The sequence below is a fragment of the Notamacropus eugenii genome, chromosome 1 (genome assembly GCF_028372415.1).
Source record: "Notamacropus eugenii isolate mMacEug1 chromosome 1, mMacEug1.pri_v2, whole genome shotgun sequence".
Lineage (NCBI taxonomy): Eukaryota > Metazoa > Chordata > Mammalia > Diprotodontia > Macropodidae > Notamacropus > Notamacropus eugenii.
In genome coordinates, this window is record NC_092872.1 from 188,442,403 (window position 1) to 188,449,326 (window position 6,924).

At 37.4% G+C, this 6,924-nt stretch overlaps 1 protein-coding gene across 1 annotated transcript in view; it reads left to right on the forward strand.

Annotated features, from left to right (window-relative positions):
* The window catches only part of RBM20 (RNA binding motif protein 20), a 233,425-nt gene that overhangs the window by 72,873 nt on the left and 153,628 nt on the right, over nucleotides 1–6,924 (forward strand). The gene's annotated exons all lie outside the window — the stretch shown is intronic.

Consider the following 6,924-nt stretch of genomic DNA (forward strand, 5'->3'; position numbering starts at 1 on the left):
GGAATATTTCTTTTGGAAAGAGTGCGTGCCTTGAAGCCAGAAGACCTGGTTTGAGTTCCTGCTGTGGTGTTTTCTGTCTGTTGTTGGACACATTAGTTAATGGAAGTCTCACTTTCATTGTCTTTGAAATGTGGACAAAAACATCTATGCTGCCTACTTTACATGGTTGCTGCGAGTAAATTGGTTTGTAAATTTCAGAGTGATACTTAAATGTGTACAATTGTTAACTGATTCCTTTTCAAAATGAGTTGATGGTTAGATTGGTTAGGATGTGAAAGACAACTGTTGGATGGCGTATGACCTGAAGAAATGCCAAAAAAATTCTTATCTCCCTTTCTCCCTTAGACTGAAAAGGTGCTAAGACTTTGTTTCCTATTAAATTCAGTTCAACAAATCATTAATTAAGCATTTTCTGTGTGCAGACTATTATTGGAAGGAGATAGAAAGTCTTTAAAAGACAATCCCCCAGCAATGGAACTTACAGTGATGTTTTGAAGCAGTTTTTTGTGTGTGTTTGGAAGTACAGTCATTTAAATATGTAAACTGAGGCACAAAGGGTTCAGGTCACTCAGTAAGTTAGTGGTGAAATGGAAAAGGAAAAAAGTCCAGTTACCTTCTTACCTTCCTCAGAGTCTGGTGACTTCACAGCCTACCAGATTTCTGCCAGATTTCCTCCTTGCTGGCATCCCCAGATGGAATTGGATCCTTATCACCTGATGGTCTAAGTCTTGTCCAAGAATGTTGGAGAATTCTTGTCTTGGAACACTAGACTCAAATCCCTGAATTTACAAAGAAAAATTTATACCCAATTTCCTGCTCTCTGGAAGGCATCTGGGACCACTGGTACTAAGCTGTTCTCGAATTATGTACCCAGCTGGAATTGTGTGAACTGGGAGTTCATGATGAGTAATGAATTATTGTATCCCCCTCCCATTGGAAGATTGAGTGTCTAAAATGACCATAAACCCATTATTCAGGTTAGGCCCTTCTTTTCTTTCTAGCATAGGATAATGGGAAATGAGTTCTCCCAACAAAATCATCCACTTACACACGCACACATACCAGCTCCATACCACTCTAGTGGGAAAGAGAGATGGCAATTTCATGGCAGCTGTCTTTTTGATAAATGTCCCCCCTACATCAAGCAGCAGAGACTGTGACATTCCTGCTATCACTGCCTGATAATCTGAAAATCTTCTGAGCTGGATTGACTTGCTATGAGCAAGCCTGGCATACCGTATAAATTGTGTTTCATTCCTGGTGGATTCATTAACAGTTGTAAAGGGAGCTTGTGAGCTTGAAATTGATAAGTAAAAAACTTAATGGAAGATCATTTCAAGAGTACAGAAAAAAATAGGGTTTTTTTTTTCAATGCCACAGCAGCAGGATTTGGACAGCTGAAGCAATTTTGCTTATCCTATGAGCCAGTTATATAGTTCTTCCCCCATTTTACCTTAGCTTTCCTTTTTTATCCATATGATACCTTAGCATATAAGCCCAAAAGAGATGCAGAAGTCTATTGTTTTCTTCTCCATTCCGCTATTGGTAAAAATATCAGGCATGTTTAAGGTAAAGTACTCTTTAAATTTGCTATTTGATTCACTAAGTCTCAGAGCTGGAAAGGGCCTTCAGTGACATTCAACAGATATTTACTATCAGCCTTTTTAAAGGTGAATCTCAAAGATGTAAGTTTCTTGGGGAGAGGGGCTGGTTTTGGTCTTTAGATCTAAAACCTAACATAGTGCCTGGCATATAACAGATGTTTAACAACACCTGTTGAATTGAAAAGATGCTGTGGAGAATGAAAAGATATGTTGAAGGAATTTGGTTAGGACACCCCTAACTGATTTTCCCTTAACCCTGTTGACATTATCACAGAAAGTAAAGGGAAGACAATAGAGAAAACAAATTTCTAAAGTTTTGAAGGAAGTCTAAACAACAGCATACTTTTTATCACTCCTTTATAAAGAATTGAAAAGCCATTAGTCAAACTTGATAGAATTTAGAAAGATAGCCACCGTTGTTCGGCTAAAGTCAAGTGCTACCCCAGGTGGCCTTAAAAAAGGCTTGCTTGTCAGATCTGGATTCCATTGAGGTGGCGAAGAGATTTGAAGAGTGTCCTTTGGTCAACTATGGAAGAAGAATTCAGTTCTTTGTCTTTTCTTCTCTTAGAGGGCAGTGAGGATAAAGGGATTTCTCTGCGTTCTTCCTGTTCTCTGTTTTTCTACCCCTCCCCCATTGGCTATGGTGCTCTGTATTAGAACTACTCTGCCTGCAAGAGATGCCACTGCCGAGTAGGGAGCAGAGATTCATTTGAGAAAGCTCTAAGAAATGGCCCTCCTGGCATCAGAGGAAAGAGCCAACTAAGGATTCAAGAGAGAGTTAATCCTACGAGTTGGCACTCAGACTGCAAAGAGGAACAAACTCAGGTAACTTAGTTGGGAGATCTTCCTATCAGCTACACTGTATCCAGGGGGAAGCAGCTTGAGGACCACACAATATGAGAAAGGGCACCAGGGCGCTATAGTACCAGAAGCATGGGTTGTTTTGGCCACATGTGTTCCCTAGATATTCTAAGTTTATAAGGCTGTATCATTGGTGGGGTGGTGTGTGCTCCACGTTTATAAGGGAATGTTTTGTAGTTACTGATCTTACTGGACTACACTCCACTCCACAATGATGTTTAGTGCAGATTATGTCTGTTACCTGACTATTAAAGGTAAGTGTACAATCCCACATAGTTCTTTGAACACAAGTGAACCATCATCTGGGGAGCACCCAACCTTTGAAGCCAAACTTGGGAGTATTCCCTTCTCATCCTTAAGTGGCACCAGACATTGAAAAGCTGTAGTCCTTGTCCTTGTTTATAATCAAATAGGGAGGAGAGACATGTACAGAAATAAGCAGAATAAAAAATAAAGCACTTTAAGTATGTGAGGCAGGTAAGGCCAAAAGTCTGGTGATCCTTTTGAGAAAGGATTATGTTCCCATAAAGCAGAACTTGGAAAGCTTCATGGAAGAAGCTGTATTTTAGCAGGATCTTGAAGGATAACTATTTCAACAGAATGAGATGAATTAAGAAACAAGGGATAGACATCTGAGGCATAGAGAACTCTGAGACTAGCCTCATTTCTCAAATATATACAGAGAACTGAACCGAGTCAAATTTATAAATATTAGAGCCATTCCACAATTGATAAATGGTCGAAAGATATTAAGATGCAATTTCCAAAAGAAATCAAAGCAATCTACAATCATATTTAGAAAAAAAATCTTTTCAATCATGAGAAATATAAATTAAAACAACTGAGGTACCACCTCATATGAAATTTAGAGGGAATCTAGTTCATTCTTTTCATTTACTAAGGAGTTGGCTCCTAAATATTTAAAGCTAATTGTCAGGAAAACATTATCTGTTATTTCTTCGTAGACTGTGGGAGTAGAATGTTGCACATAATGTTGGACTTGGACTCAGCAAAACTGAACTGGATTTTTTCCTCTCTTTTATTTTCTGATGGTTCAACAACAGAGGGATGGAAGAAGGGGTATGTTAGGAACTGATATAAAAACAAAAGATATCAGTAAACTTTTTATTTAAATCCTAATGGTCTGAGTGGTTAAGAAAGTCTTTCCCAATGTTAGAAAATAAGCTCAATAATGATATCTAATTCTTTTTTCTTCTGAGAGTATTTATAGTTTTCTGTGAGTTGTGATCAGTATACTTTTATAATTGGAAGGGTTAGTGGTACTGTTTATATGGGATTTGGCGGTAATTTCTAGAAGAGGTACAAAACTACTGTCTTGATTTGTTTCCCAATGAACCCACATTTTTCCAAGATACAGGTTTAAGGTGCAGAGAAAAAAAAGTGAATCAGTACATATTTATTGAATATCTGCTACATACTCAGTACTGTTCAGGGCACTGTGGATAATACAGAAATGTTATGTAATATGGTATGTGCCTCCTAGTAGTATACAATCTCAGGGCTATAAGGGAATAGTGGGAGATCAGTTTGGATTCATAGGGTATGGCCAAGTTATTGAAGTCCTGAAAGTCATGGAGGGGGTTTTGGATTTAGTAGCTAGGCCACCATTTTGCATTCTTGATAGACAACAGGTGGAATTTATGAAATGCTTCCAGGTTTACAAAATGCCTCACATTCATTAACTCATTTGAACCTTACAACAGTTGTGTGACAAAATTATTACAGGTATTCTTATTCACATTTTGCAGATGAGGAAACAGACTCAGAGAACTGAAATGGTTGGCTCATGGTTATGTAACTTGTATAGTAGATGTTAGCAATTTGAACCCAGGTCATCTCAACTCTAAATCACTAAACCACTATGACCTGCCTTAAGCAAGGTTGGTATCAGTTATCAACTGGAATTTCAATTTGGGGGAAGTTTGAATTTGCATGAAATTTGGTGACATTTGGATCTTTGGTAGACTTCTTTGGTTTACCCTTGTCTTCTCCCAATCTTGAACAGTGTTCTGGTTTTTCATATTTCCTTTTTTTTCTAATGTGGAGAAACTATTGTGTGGCTCCGAGGTTAGCCACCAGAGTATGTTGGATAACAGCATATTATAAGTAATGCTGGGAAGCTACTTTTCTTCTCATCCTCTTTCTAGTGTTTCCATAAACACAGTTTTCCAATGCAGTAGACTTTGAGTAAAGCTTGAAATATGTATAAGGGCTCCAAGATGCTATGTGACATAATGCAGGGAGATGTATACTCCAAGGAGATAATCATGCTGGCCTTCTTGACCGTGGTGTGGTTTATGAAAATGATTTGGGACAGGGTCTTGAGCAATCTGTTGGAAAGGTACACTCCAGAAACAAAGCATTATTGTTTCAATGAAGAGACCACTGATTTACAATTGCATTTAGCTGATCACTCCTCTTCAGTGGGGAAAGGAAGGCAATCACGGGGTGAAATGTATTTATTCCTGCTTTCTGCCTACAAGCTGTGCCCTCTTGATGCTAGTGATTTCTGAGGAATGTTATCTGGGCTTTTAGGAGCCTCTTATAATAGTTAAGAAGGAATTCTTGGTGTCTTTATTACCACATTAAAAGCAGATTATTCCATATTACAGAAATCATGCTAAAGATAGAAATATGCTTAGAATGCTTGAAGACCATGTCACATAGCAATTTTGTCTCATAAAATGAAACTGGTATACTTTGCAAGGGACAAGGAGAATTCTGAATTTCATGCAGGTCTATTTGCCAAGCCATAAAGATTTCTTGTTCTTTCTTTTTGAAAAAATGGAAATTGATTTAGTGCTGGTTTAATTTGGGGATAGCACACATTACTTAAAAAAAAGACTGGAAAATATGGATTACAAAATCTATCTTGTAATATATCTGAAGTTGTAAATCTAAAAGTAGATTTAGAAATGTAAAAGGAAACTTAAGGGTGTTTTTTTTTGGAGGGGGCTGAGGGGACTAACCTGATATGCCAGAATGTTTTGTAGTTTTCCAAAATAAGCTGCATAACCAATTCATTTCAAGTGGATAATGTTTGAAAATATATAGATTAATCAAGGGCAAGCCAAAATAACTTACTTATTATCCTTCTTTACTGTTTCCTCTGTTGTTATGCTTCAACTAAACTGAAGCATTTTGTTAATAGAATGTGTTTTAACATTAGAAGGACCAGAATTTAAAAATGCCTTAAAGGATCAAGCTGTTTCCATTGATGTACATTTTTTCTAATCCATAAGAAAATAGGGAATAGGGTGATATAACTTACTTATTATCCTTCTTTACTGTTTCCTCTGTTGTTATGCTTCAACTAAACTGAAGCATTTTGTTAATAGAATGTGTTTTAACATTAGAAGGACCAGAATTTAAAAATGCCTTAAAGGATCAAGCTGTTTCCATTGATGTACATTTTTTCTAATCCATAAGAAAATAGAGAATAGGGTGAAAATTTTTATTGCACAGTAAACTTTTCTGTCAGTCTACATACTTAGTCTTCCTAGTGTTAAAGGCATACAGAATATTTAGTGTTTGAGGACTGGAAAATCTATGTCTACATACAGAGCATGAGGAGAAATGTGGTAATTTTCTGATTAATCAGATCTATGTTAATGTCCTAATAATTCATGTCCAAAGTAGATTTCTGCTTTGGTGGCTATGAATTTATTTTATTTTATTAGACTGAACCTCTCATTCTTTCTCTTCATTAGATCATAGATTTAGAGTTTGAAGAAACCTTAAAGTTCATCTAGTCAGGATGAGGAAACTGAGTGATTTGCTTAAGGTTGTTTCTACTGAGATCCTACATATACATATATATATATGCATATATGTGTAATATATGTAATATGTGGAAGAGCTGGAATTTGAAACAGATCTGATTTCAGATTCAATCGTCCTTTTACTACACCATGTTGCCTTATACCATTTTGTCTTAATTAACAAGATAATTAGGCAACTAGGATGTGCAGTAGATAGAGTGCCGAGACTTGACTCAGGAAGGCTTGAGTTCAATCCAGCCTCAGACACTTACTAGCTGCGTGGCCCTGGGCAAGTCACTTAACCTCTCTTTGCCTCAGTTTCCTCATCTGTATAATGGGGATAATAATAGCATGTGCCTTTCAGGATTGTTGTGAGGGTCAAATGAGATAATAATTGGAAAACACTTAGTGCAGTGTCTGGCACATAGTAAGCACTACACAAATGTCGTTGTGTTTGTCCTTCGTTGCTGAAGAAGCCCAGGCCATCAGAGAAATGATGACATGACTTGCACTTGACTTTGTTTTGAGTGAGGGAGGGCTGTGCAGGTCACCAGCCTCACTTCTCCTCCTAAGTCATCTGAATCCAAATCCAATAACCAGATATTCATCAGGATGACTGGAGATGACCCAGGATGAGGCAATTAGAGTTAAGTGACTTGTCCAAGGTCACACAGCTA